Source organism: Nymphalis io, chromosome 4 (assembly GCF_905147045.1).
Source record: "Nymphalis io chromosome 4, ilAglIoxx1.1, whole genome shotgun sequence".
Taxonomy (NCBI): Eukaryota; Metazoa; Arthropoda; class Insecta; order Lepidoptera; family Nymphalidae; genus Nymphalis; species Nymphalis io.
In genome coordinates, this window is record NC_065891.1 from 2,126,631 (window position 1) to 2,139,882 (window position 13,252).

The following is a 13,252-nucleotide window of genomic DNA, read 5'->3' on the forward strand; positions in this document are numbered from 1 at the left end:
TGGGATATTCACAGGCTGTTACGCTACGGAAGAAAATAAATTATTATATATATTACACGATAATTTTTTTTTAAATTATATCTGCTTTTTAAAAGATTACTTTAAATAAATCAAAATATTTGATTAATTAAAAGTATCCTATTTAAAATTAACAAATTTAAAAATTATTTTTTGGGAAAATACTAAACAGGATATAGGAATTATAGAAAAACACTCCTTCCGAAAGATTACACCTGCCATTATATACAGGACGCTGGTGCTATTACCGCACTGACCGTGCTAGGCTGTGTCTTTGAGATAAATAAGCGCCATTTGTTGAATCACCATAAGTAGGAACCCGTTTTTTAGAAAAGTATTTTATTTATTTTTTTGTATCTGATGATCTTTTCATTATGATTAAATAACATTAATAATGATATTTTCTTATTTAGAAAAATCAACGACGTCAACATGAAATTTGAACAAAGTAAAATAGCAGAGGGTTAATTTAAGTCATACGTTAAAACAGCTTAATAATAATTATATATAAATTCCAAAAAAAAAAGTAAATTTCAATTCCGAAATAATTAGCTAAACGCGTTATTGTTTTAGTTCAGAATAAATAATTCGTACATCAACTAAAACTAGATGATAATTACTGTAACAAGATGCGAAACCATTTTAAACACTTTAAATACTTTTAAATTTGTTTATAATTAAAATAAATGTTACGAACTTGATGCTGAACGAGTGAAAGGTACTATAAAGTCCATTAATAAATTAAATATAAACAACGGGCGCTTCGGATGTTTGCAATTCCTTAAATCGTTTTAATTATAAATTAATATTAAATGCAAAGACAGAGCGTCTAATAGTTTTGTACTTAGGTTGGCAAAGTTGTTGGCACGCTGGATGGATTAATATTTCGTGGACATTTGTTCGTCTGCGCATAGGCAGACAAACTTATAGAGAAATATAAAACTTTTTAATTAAAATTCAATTAAGCTATTTTTCGTTGCATTTTTTTAATTTTCATACGTATGTCACATGTTTACTTGTCATATGTTTATTAACATAGCTTGTAATATCACTAGAAAAACTGACAGTAATTTTGCATCTTTAAAATAGCCATTTATCTCTACAAGAAGGCTAAAAGGAACAATATAAAGTTTTGAGGACACTTATAATTTTATTAGATCTTGGGGAGAATTGTACGACAGCGGTCTCGTAATAACTTTAAACTGTAGAGCTATTCTGGACGAATAAACTCGGGTCTCGGCAGAGAACATAACAATCGAAAATTTACAGAATATTTTATACCACAGTGACTACAACAATTATAAAACACGAATCTCACTGATGGTAGGGCTTTGTACAAGCTCGTCTGGGTAGGTACCACCCACTCATCAGATATTCTACCACAAAACAGCAGTACTTGGAATTGTTGTGTTCCGGTTTGAAGAGTAAGTGAGCCAGTGTAATCCAGGCACAATTGGCAAATGGCGGCGCATTGGCGATGTAAGCGATCGTTAACATTTCTTATAATGCCAATGGCTTAGGGCGTTGGTGAACACTTACCATAGGGTGGCCCATATGCTAGTCCATCTACCTTTACTATAAAAAAAATTAAATAACGTATTTAGGTCAAACATAAAAATCTAGTTGTCCCTTTTAAGAGTTGATGCTTATTATTTATTTAGAAAGGTAGACGAAACCAATAGTTGCAAATCATCACCTCAATTGACTTGTTAGTCACATACGCTCATACCAATCTTATATAAATAAGCTACAAATATATCTTATAAAAGATATAAAATTTATTATCTATTTTTAATATTGTTTATAACAATTAAAAAAACTCATTTAATGATAAATAATTGAAAAAGCAACAAAAATGAAAAAGTAGAAACAATCGCGTTAACACTTTAAGACCGCCATTCCCAAGAAATTGCGTTCTTAAGGCGTTAAGATCCTCTCAACAGAATTCTTTTAAGATTTAGGGTGGATAACAGCATCCCTCCTTATCTCATTTTAGATTCACACAAAGGTCAGACCTGAATTAATTTCCTAAGAAGGTGCCATTCAAATTAATGTACATTTTTGCTTTAATAATTTGTTACGATAAGTACGTAGCCGACTGTTTTTATTATCTATTTTGTACGAGTAAATTGTCATTTTTAATAATAGTAGCGAGTAAAACACGGAACACTAAATAAAATACTCTCGACTTATAAATATTATTGAAAAGCTTTTCAATAATATTTATAAGTAACGAGAAAGATTTATTCCAGATAAAAAAAGCTCTTTAGCTAAATTCATGCATTTTTTACATTAATTAATAATTTGTTTTATTAATTATTAATTACTGACAAGTATTTTTGGTTAGAGCGTGTCTGACGCTACCTTGGGAATACTTTTGTACCAACAAATGAAGATGTTCTCTTGACCAATTTCGGCCACCTTCGCAACTATAATATCAGATATGATATAGGCTTAGGATTAGGATATATTCATAGGAATAATAATGATTTCCTCTGGGAAGATTACTGTCACAGCGACTATTCTCAGGAGATCAGACAACGCAGAAGATATATAGTGGACAAGCGTGTCCGCAAATTTAGGTGCACACTATTTCCTCTCTCATAAACCGATGAAACGTCAATCAGAACCAACAGGCTTCATGTGCTTTCTGAGCCCGAATGAAAGTTCTGCCAACTTACAAACTCCAGATATATGCTAACATTTTTTGGCAAACAAACTCTATTAAATTTTATTGGTCCGTCCAGGAATTTGTACCTAAGATCTCGGGATTTCCAACCTTATAGCTATGCTATATAATATATAAGCTAAGTTAGCTAAGTGGCGAACGAGGCTACAAATGTCTTACACTGCTTTCGTAATCCAAGAAAAAACTTTTCGAAGAAATCATTGTTAATGTTACCGTACATCTCTTTATGTAACCAAAAAAAAATGTACACTGGCGGACTTATCCAAATCAACATTATCGTTATTCTTATTTCGTTATAAACACAAATATTAAAACGAAGTCGTATTGCTTATAGCGAAGTCACTAATATTTATTCATTAAGGCAAACTATTAAATTTAAAAGGTAAATATAGATAAAAGATAACCTTAATCTGATTCAGATTGTCTAAATAAATGCTCTTGAAAACCGTTTCTGGCAATCGCTAAGAGTAGTATCACCACACACCCACGCCACTTGAACTCCAAATGATTATTTTTGGAAAGATTCAATGACGTAAACAATTAAAAATATTAATAATATTGTACATTAATTATATTATTTACGAAAACATAGCTTTTTAATTCAAAATTTTGTAGAATTTATATAAAAGGTAATGCAATAGTTCTGATTTATATGTTTTTTTAATTGTCTATAATTATTAAAATTGTACATAAATACTAATTCTAATTTGATATTAAACGTTTGTATAAGAATAAATAATTAAAGCAAATGTTTTATCAAACAAAACATATAGAAAAGATTAATTTATGTAGAACACAATACTGATTCGAAGACCTGAATTAATTATTATATAATAATATTTATTAGCTTACTTATAGTAACTCAGTACGATTGTAGCGTTGGAAGCGACATCGCGTTTCGCGGGCTCTCCGATATAATCTTAATTTCGCGCCAAAATTATACAGAATAAAAAAGTTTCAATTTTAATATATTGTTATAGTATAAGTAATACATATGTGTGTGTGTGAACAATGTGACCGGAATGTGTGTTTATAATACTTGGTAAGAAATAATTCAATAATTGTTTTATTACGTAAAGTTTCTAGTGCTAATAATTATAGTTCTCTGAAAATCTATATGGAAATTATTTAAAAATAAATATACTTCAAGAAAAATAACAATAAATTAAAATTTATAAAAAAATATATAAATAAAAGTGTTGAATAAAATGTACTGCATTATATTGTATTTGATATTTTAATTAAAACATATTTTTAAAATATTCTAATCCTTTATAAACACTTTTATTATAATGTCATGTTAAATTTTTATAAAGTAATTATCGTCTTAAATTAGGTACGTCTTAAAACTATTTTATATTTTGCACGCTTCTTATCAAAAGTAAATAATACTATTACAAACTTGGATATTTCAAAGTAACCTTTACAAAATAGGATATACGGTATAAAATAGCTTAAACTACGGACAACACATGGCATTGTATACTATGTATGTTGGCCTTGTATACAAGAATCACACGGCGACTATACGTCAGAATGTAATCATAACTGTTAAATATATTTTATTTTCACAAAGCGACAATACACAACATTAGCATTTATAACTCACTCGGTAATCTTACGTCTCTGTCTCTCTATTAACTTCCATAGGCTTTACTGCTTTTTAACTAGCGCTTCTTAGCAATCATAGACCAGTGAATGGCCAGTCGAATGCGGATACATGAAACGCAAATAAACAATACATTTATCGTTTACCGAACCTGCATTATTTATTCATTGTGAAGTCTAAACATGACTTTGAATACAAAACAGGCAGGGCTTAAAAATATATAAGTAGACTTAATTATATAATTAAATTAATATTGTAGAAGCATTATAGCTAACAGTATAACAATGTCTAATGACACTAAAACCATACTTCCTTATTGACTCACGGATGCGATTACAACGAAACAAAAAAAAAGAATAGTAGGTAGTCGATCTACAGACATAATATATATATACTGGTGGTAGGGCTTTGTGCAAGCTCGTCTGGGTAGGTACCACCCACTCATCAGATATTCTACCGCAAAACAGCAATACTTGATATTGTTGTGTTCCGGTTTGAAGGGTGAGTGAGCCAGTGTAATTACAGGCACAAGGGACATAAAATCTTAGTTCCCAAGGTTGGTGGCGCATTGGATATGTAAGCGATGGTTGACATTTCTTACAATGCCAATGTCTAAGAGCGTTGGTGACCACTTACCATCAGGTGGCCCATATGCTCGTCCGCCTTCCTTTTCTATAAAAAAAAAAAAATAATGTGTTTGGAGGACTATTTATTTAAGTATCCCCTCAATACTAGTTCACCCTTTGCTGGATTTCTTCTATATACACATGTGTTTTAAGTTAATAAAACATTATTGTTTGTTACTAAAATAAAATAAGCCGTGATGACGAATTGGTTAAAAAACGAGAATCTCAACCGATGATTCTGCGTTCAAACTCAAGCATGCACCACTGAATTTTTCCACCAATTAATTTATGTTCATAGTTCATCTCATATTTCACGTGGTGAAGGAATATCGTGAACCTGCCTGTGATAGCTATATTCTAGCAGTGGGACATATACAGGCCGTTACTTCAAGAATATAATAAAATGAAGTCGAGATTATAAGTGAATTTAAACGAATGTCACGGGTTCAAATCCAAGTGCCAAACACCACTGACGTTTTCATGTGGGTTAATTTTTATATTAATTCGATGGATTCGTCTTTATTTCTATTTGGGTTTATTTTCCTGAATAGCTTCGCCGAAGAGGATAGGTACTTGCCTAGCGGAAAACTTATAGCCTATTACATTTCAAGCAATTGTATCAACATTCTATTAGGAATCATAGCGTAGAAACCAAACTAACTCACGTGACCATGACGCTATAAATAATAATAGAATTGAACTGTATGAAACCTTGACTTTTTTAATCTCTCTGCAAAAAGTTTAAAGTCTGACTGGCTGTATGCTAATCTTCTTAATTATTTATGTGTACCTCATGTTGTACATTATAAATGTTTTTTTTTTTATAAAAAAGCACTGAGTCAATATAATTAGAAAAGTTTATCTTAAGTATTAGTATACACACACATTCACTTTATTTACATAATACATACATATATTTATAAATATATTTTTAGCTTTATAATATATATCATACGAATATTATAAATAATATTTGTTTTTCCGGTTTTTCGGTTTCTTTTGTTTAATTTAACCGTCATAAAAAATTAATCTTTTTCAAAATAAAATAATAATTTAAAAGATGAAGAATAAGAAACAGTTATTTTATAAATTTTTTGTAGAGTTGTTTTATAATATATAATAATACAATTACGAAATATTTAAACAAACGTATTGTACGATGCATTCGCTGAGTACGAGCGAAAAGATCGTTTAGCGAATGCTTATATACATAAATCCTTATTTTAACTCGGTAAAGTCGAAACGGCTAACCGATATAGTATAAACTTGAAAAGTTTATATGGCTGAACGCTCATCAAATAGTCCAATATCAGTATTTGCATCCTATACCGTGTGTTTTAAGGAACATTATATTATAACTTTAAGGATCAGATCTGTGACGATAAAAGCCAATGAATCTGATAAACAACACGAAATATATATGTATATAACAAATGTAGAAACGTGCGCAGTTAGTCCGCATTACAAACATGGAAAATTTATATGGTTGAACGCGCTTATCTTTAGAACTACCAGTCCAATTTGTATACTTTTTACATATCCCATTTATTTGGGAACATCTTATTATAGCTTTAATGAGAGGAGCATTAACCATAAACGTCAATCAATCTAGTAAGCTCTATAAAAAAAAGTGTATTTAAATTAAACATGGGCAATACCGCTGGACACCGATTTTGTGGTGGTTTTGGTATTGTTGTGTTCCGGTTTGAAATGTGAGTGAGCCAGTGTATTTACAGGCACAAGGTGCATAAAATTTAAGGTCCCAAAGTTGGTGGCCCATTGGCATTTGTATTATACATTTGGCATTGTAAGCGATGGTCAACATTTCTTACAGTGCCAATGTCTAAAGGCGTTGGTAACCACTTACCATCAGGTGGCCCATATGCTCGTCCGCCTTTTTATTATATAAAAAAAGATACCTATACATGAAGCGATGAACGATCCCTGAAAATTTTTACAATGTTTACAATTTATGCAAATAAATAAATAATTTATAATGAAATTATGAACGAATTGAATGTAGGAAATCCATTTATCCAGTTTAGAAAATATAAATTGTGAATGTATGTACACTTCTACTCGATCGCTAATAAATTTCAATACTTTCATCTAAGTTTAGCCATATGACCTCAATTAACCTAGTTTCAAAGAATAGTCGATATATATACGAACTATATTTAATCATTATTTAATCATTATTATAGTATACATATATTACTGTGGTAGTTTTGTAATTTCTCAGAAAGTCTATAGTAACAATTTTTCTTTAAAAGTTAAGTAATAAACCACGCAAAACTAGATAGTTTTCCTATTGTGGCCTACCTTTATATTTCACCTTATGTTAATTTAATATACTATAAGGTTTTGGTATATTTGAATATATATGAATAAGATCAAAAAAGTTAACTTCATCTCGATAAACCCAAATATTAACGTCTTTCATATTATTTAGTAATAGCCGACCTTTTAGTAACTACCGTCTTTAAAAAATATTATTAGTGATTGATTATTTTTCTTCGTTAACATACGTGCACAAATTATTCTGCCAGCGGTCTATGATTTTTATGTTTCATTTGCCTATAATTATGACCCATTAAAAAGTTGCGCGTTTGAACTTAAATAACGTTATTATAACTTCACATTTAAAAGTTAATTTCAGTGAAACTGCAAAGATTTATAGTTTAATTACTTTGATATACTTAACGGAATTTATATTTCTGGATGTTTTATTTTTTATATTTTTTTCATAAAATCTCAGCTTAATTGTGTTTTATCGGAAAATTAGTCACAATGACATTATTGAATGAAAATGGGAATATTTATAAGTCATTTGCTATTAACAAAGTTACATATTAATATGAGCCGAGATTGCCGAGCCGAGACAGCGGTTTACAACCCTGCATCCTAGCATACTGAAGACTGTAGCTTCAAACCCGAGAAAGCACCACTGCATTTTCATTGACTTAATTTGAGTTTTTAATTCATCTTGTGCTCAGCCGTGAAGAAACCATCGTGAGCTAACGTGCATGTTACGAATGATAATCTAAATGTATAATATGATAATAAATTCCTAACCTTCTCCTCAAAAGGAGAGAAGTCATGAGCCCAGTAGTGAAACATTTACAGGCTGATTAGTATCAACAATAGCTTAGCAGCAATAATTTTACTTCTATCACGTGTAATGTGTTGCACTTACATCTTATAAAATAAAGTGCCCCAGTGCATCTGTCTGTCTGAGCGCGATAATTTAAAAATCTTCCCAATGGATTTTCATACTGTTTTTACCAATGGACGAAGTAATAAATGAGAATTGTTAGGTGTATATTTCTTTAAACTTTTGTGAAAATTAGCTGAAATATGATGAAATATGTTTAAGCCACTTGAAAAAAATATGCTGATTGCGAGTTTTACTGTCGTGTGCCACATAAACTGTTAGAGTGTATTACAATATAAACGTTCTGTCTATGCGAAGCCGGGACGCTAGAATAGGAATACAAAAAAAAAACAAAACAAATAAACAAATATATGTGCGACATATTAGCATGACTTATAAGAATGCTAATCAACATTCATTACGTAACTAGTAATGTCTGTTTATTATTACTATAGCGCTATATGCATAGATATCAGCCAGCATCTTTACGATAAAGAATATACATAAACTATAAATTAAAAAAAAGACACGTTTTCACGTAATATTTTCGAAATGAGCTCATTTAGACGAGATTGAAATCAATATCTAAAAGATATACGAGCTGACGGCAACCACTGGAGAATTGCCCGCAGTAAATTGCCTCACTGGCACGTACTCTATAAAAATATCTTCAAGTTAATGAAGATTTAGATCTGACTTTTCCTTCACTTCATTATTGTGGTTTAAGAACTTTATTTATCAGAAGAAATAACAAAAAAGTCGCTCACAAAAAAATACTTCAGTGAAACCATAGATAACACAGACTTATTGCTATTCGTAACTTGCAAAATAATAATTGACATCGAAAAAACAAAAGTCGTTCGTGTCTGTTACTCGAACGTAGAATCAATTTATAAGGACTTTTTAAATATTTTATTAAAGTCAACGTTCATTGATACGACGTATGGTTATTTTTTTAAAAATCTGTGCTGCCATTATATTTTTCACTGAAAAGATGGGAGAATAATGTAACTACCATCCAGTATAGCTAAAACGACGTAAGGCAACGGGACTTACGTCGTTTTTAATTATTCTTGTTTTACTTAGTTTTAAATGAAAAATATACTTCGTGCGATTTTTCCTTGTTTTTTCCACATGTTTTATATAAAAATAAGTAAAGCGTTAAAGAGTACGCTAAAAAAAATAGTAAATTTGGAATACTTTTTTTCAATAAATCGCACGTTGCGTTTTAATATCCTAAATTCGTGCAACGAATTTTAATATCAGCTTATTGGAGAAAATATGTCTGAAAGCGATTCATTTGAGAAGAATAGTATTTTTCGAAGAAATTTAAACAGTATTCTAGACTTCTTAGGGATAATTGTGTCCCTAATATTACATCACACAATAAAACTGTAATAACAATGTCTTTTCATAAACATTTTATTTTAATTGCTATAGCAATCTTTTATTTAATACCTACTTAAGAAGACGGAGGTTAATCAGTTGGAAAAATGCCCTAACTCTGAGTAAAAGTGCTCTCTTAAATTTCCTTAGGTTAGAGGCTTATTCCACCCCGCTGAACCAATAGAAATTAGTAAATGTGCTTGTTGCAGAATATGTAACGAGTACGAATAAATTGAAAAAATAATTAAGAAAATGAATACTTAGTGATGCTAACCGGGGTTACATACAATGTTAAGATATGTTCTAAACAGGCCATCCCGACTCATGAAAATATTATTGTGCTTAATAAAAGGAAACATATTCAGAGTTGAATGAATTTAACAATTAATGTTTACGTGAACAATATCACAGGCTCACGACGTTACATTTTAATCAAAACGATACGCTTCGTAAATAAGAATCACCAGTATATCTTTAAAAGATTTATAATAAAGTACCATTACTCTATTCCTCCGACAATAACAACGAGCTTGAAATATTAATTTTATGCTGCAACTTTTGTCATTGTTCGCGTTAACCTTGATGCCTGCTCTGTCACAGAAAAAGCGGTAGGAAAAAACTGGAGTGATTCTTGCGTCACACTCTTGTTAGTTTTCGCCGTGACAGATCTCACTGCTAAAATATCGCAGTCATTCTGCGACTATTTATAAGTAATAAAAGAGGACAAAAAATATTAAGAGCAACAATTGAATTGCTTTAAACGAGAACAACGGAAATAATATTGCCAAATTACTTTCTCGATGCCTAAATAATAAGTTATCGTGATAAAAAATTAACGAAAAAAACAGTTTTTAAGCTTTGTTTTGAATACGCAGGCAAGAGCAAGTAGACCTTATACTGTAACAATATACCAGTAATTGGTCATTATTGTGGAAACGTAAGAGATGTTACTATCGATATACTACCAATCATAAGATAGGATTTGATATCCAGGCACGAGACCTGTAATAGTTACTGGTTCATTCGCCCCTCAAATCGGAACATAGCAATACATATTGTCAGAATAATTGATGAGCAGGCGGTACCTACCCGGAGGAGCTTACACAAAGCCCGGCTGCCGAACAAATTATCACACCGTGTTTTCCTAACAAAAATTTTAATTTAATACGCTCTTTTTTATATACCATTTTAGTCTACAATATTTAACACCTTATTCTGATGAATACGAGAAAATACAGAACATAAGAAACTTAACCAATACAATATTTACATTCATATACGTAGGTGTTATTTTAATAACATATAACAGTAGACCGATATGTCAAGCAGAACGTGAGATTATTGTAAATATTTGATAAGATACTCTTAATCAATGGGTAGTAACTTGAAGATTAAACGATTTTTTTACGTTGTTAAAATAAAACATCGTATTACTGAAGTAAAGTGAATCATGCTAGTCGTATGAAAAAGGCAAACTAAAATCTTCATTATGTATGGAAACGTAATAAATAGAAGACCTGAGAAGATTCTAAGCAACTAAGTAGGATTCGTCTTTTCTTGGCTAATTAATGAATATACATTTTTTTTTAAAAGCAGTAGTACTTTTTGGAAGATTTACGGACATTGGAATTTAAGGAGTGTTCAAATCCTGAGAAAGCATTCTAAGTTGTTGGGTCTTGTACCTGATCTCTTTTCGATTGTTGAATTGCCGCCCCATCGGATTATAAGAGTGCACTAAAGCACACTAAGTATTAAATTAATATTAAAATAAGTATTAAAATATCCCTTGACAAACAATTCGTTAATGGATCAAACGTTGATTTAAATTTTAAATTTAAATTCATTTTTTTAAATTTATTTAAAATTATTTAAAAAAATCTACATATGTTAGTTTTGTTTATGGAACAAAAAAATCGTTAAACTGTTCTTATAATATTAAGAACATTTACCAACTTACTAGTTTAAACAGTTGCAAATCCTAACGTCCCGGTTTTGGCTCTTTTCGGAACGCATGTAAATCTCTCTGCTCTACGCCCGGTCTTTTTCCGGTCGTATCGGATTACTGGCCCATCGGACCATGAGTAATGGAAAATTTCACATGTGTTTATCACCAGACACGCACTGCAGTATATCCTGTATATGTATCTTTGAAATCGTCAGCCGTGACCGACATCCTGTCAGAAGGAAATTGTTTTATTAATTATCTGTTAACATTTTACATCATTAATATTCTTATAGAAAAAACTACAAGTATTAAAAAAATGTAGTTATTTGACGCTCTGTGTATTTGTTATTATGTTTAAAATAACGTTTGGGCGCATCTCTTATATCTCAATACGAGTTTAGTAATTGGCATACAAAGGATCATTTCTTTGACATTTGCACATAATATAACAAGTGTCAATAAAAGTCTGCTTCTATTATTTGACTAGCGAGTACGTTGCAATTACATTTACATACGAATATGGTTACGACCGCAATAAGAATTCTTGATAAAAAAATGTTATTCGTGCTAAAATAACATAAATTAACTTATAAATTGCACGACGTGAAAATACGTACAGTAACAAAATAAATAACTATACTAGCTTTATAAAGAGGTAAGTTTTGTTTGTTCGTTTTTTTTTTTTTTTTTGAAGCGATAAATGCTGATGGCAGAGAAAAACAATATCCACAAATAAATATATACAGAAATATCGACTTACCTTACGGTAAAAAATGTTTGTACTATTTGTGTGAAAAATCTTTTTCTGAATCGTGCTTTCGATAAGTTTGCCGCTAATTATATAAGGTCTCGACATTTTATATACATATATATATATATATATATATTTCACATTTTTAGAACATTTTTTTTAAATCAAACCACACTAGGGCTAATTAGGTTGCCTCTGAAACAAGTGTCAACCAGAAATGTTTTCGTTTCGTGAGTGGATAAAAATTAGGTGTCTCTTTTCTACCTCATCAGAAACTACACGACAACTTATTTACATAACATGTGAGAAATATAAAATTGTTCATTATTCAAACCCAAAAGTAACAAAAATCGGTATGAGAATATCATTTGTTTTTTACTATTTTAACATTATACAGCATCTGAGGCACATTTCAAAAGTAAGTTGTTTTCAGTCGATCCCTTCCTTTTTAGGGTTTTGCAGTCAACTCACAAGGGTTCCACCCTTATCATTTTATCTTGTCCATCTGGCATGGCCTGATCGTTTTGCAATATATGCATTAAAGTTTGTTATCATAATTATGTATAATTTATATTCTTTGATAATTTAATTAAATAATTACGTGTCCAAATTAAAATTGGTTTATATTGAAGTTAATTTAATTTTTCGTATATTTAGCTGTGAATCATTATATGGCTGAGTTAATTAATTTAATATTTTATTATAAGGTTTATTACTTAATACAAGTTTATATATATAGACTATATATAGTAAAAAAGTGTTGAGTTAGTATTATTGATTTCATTGATTGTCATGATGAATAAATAATAATTTAAATACCTATGTAAATTGGTGGAAGTAACTAATTTACTTACTTTACTTTATACTTTATTGTTCACCACAAAAAAAATACAAAACATGGATACAGCTTAAATAAAAGTAGCATACAATTTTGGCGACCTCATCGCTACATAGCGAACTTTTCCAACCAATAAGAAAGCTTAATTTTACTGAGTTTCTTACCGGTTCTTCTTGGTAGATTTACATTCCAAACCGGTGTAGTTTTACATTTATCTAATTCAATATTGTAATATG

General features: G+C 30.2%; 2 protein-coding genes across 3 annotated transcripts in view; both read left to right on the top strand.

The window, feature by feature from the left end:
- The window catches only part of LOC126781729 (CD151 antigen-like), a 112,946-nt gene that overhangs the window by 66,098 nt on the left and 33,596 nt on the right, over positions 1 to 13,252 (top strand). The window lies entirely within an intron of this gene.
- LOC126781675 (sorting nexin lst-4) overlaps positions 3,589 to 13,252 on the top strand; it is a 35,218-nt gene continuing 25,554 nt past the window's right edge. The window contains exon 1 of the mRNA XM_050506639.1: positions 3,589 to 3,749. The gene's annotated coding sequence lies outside the window, so the exon portion shown is untranslated. The remainder of the gene's footprint in view (positions 3,750 to 13,252) is intronic.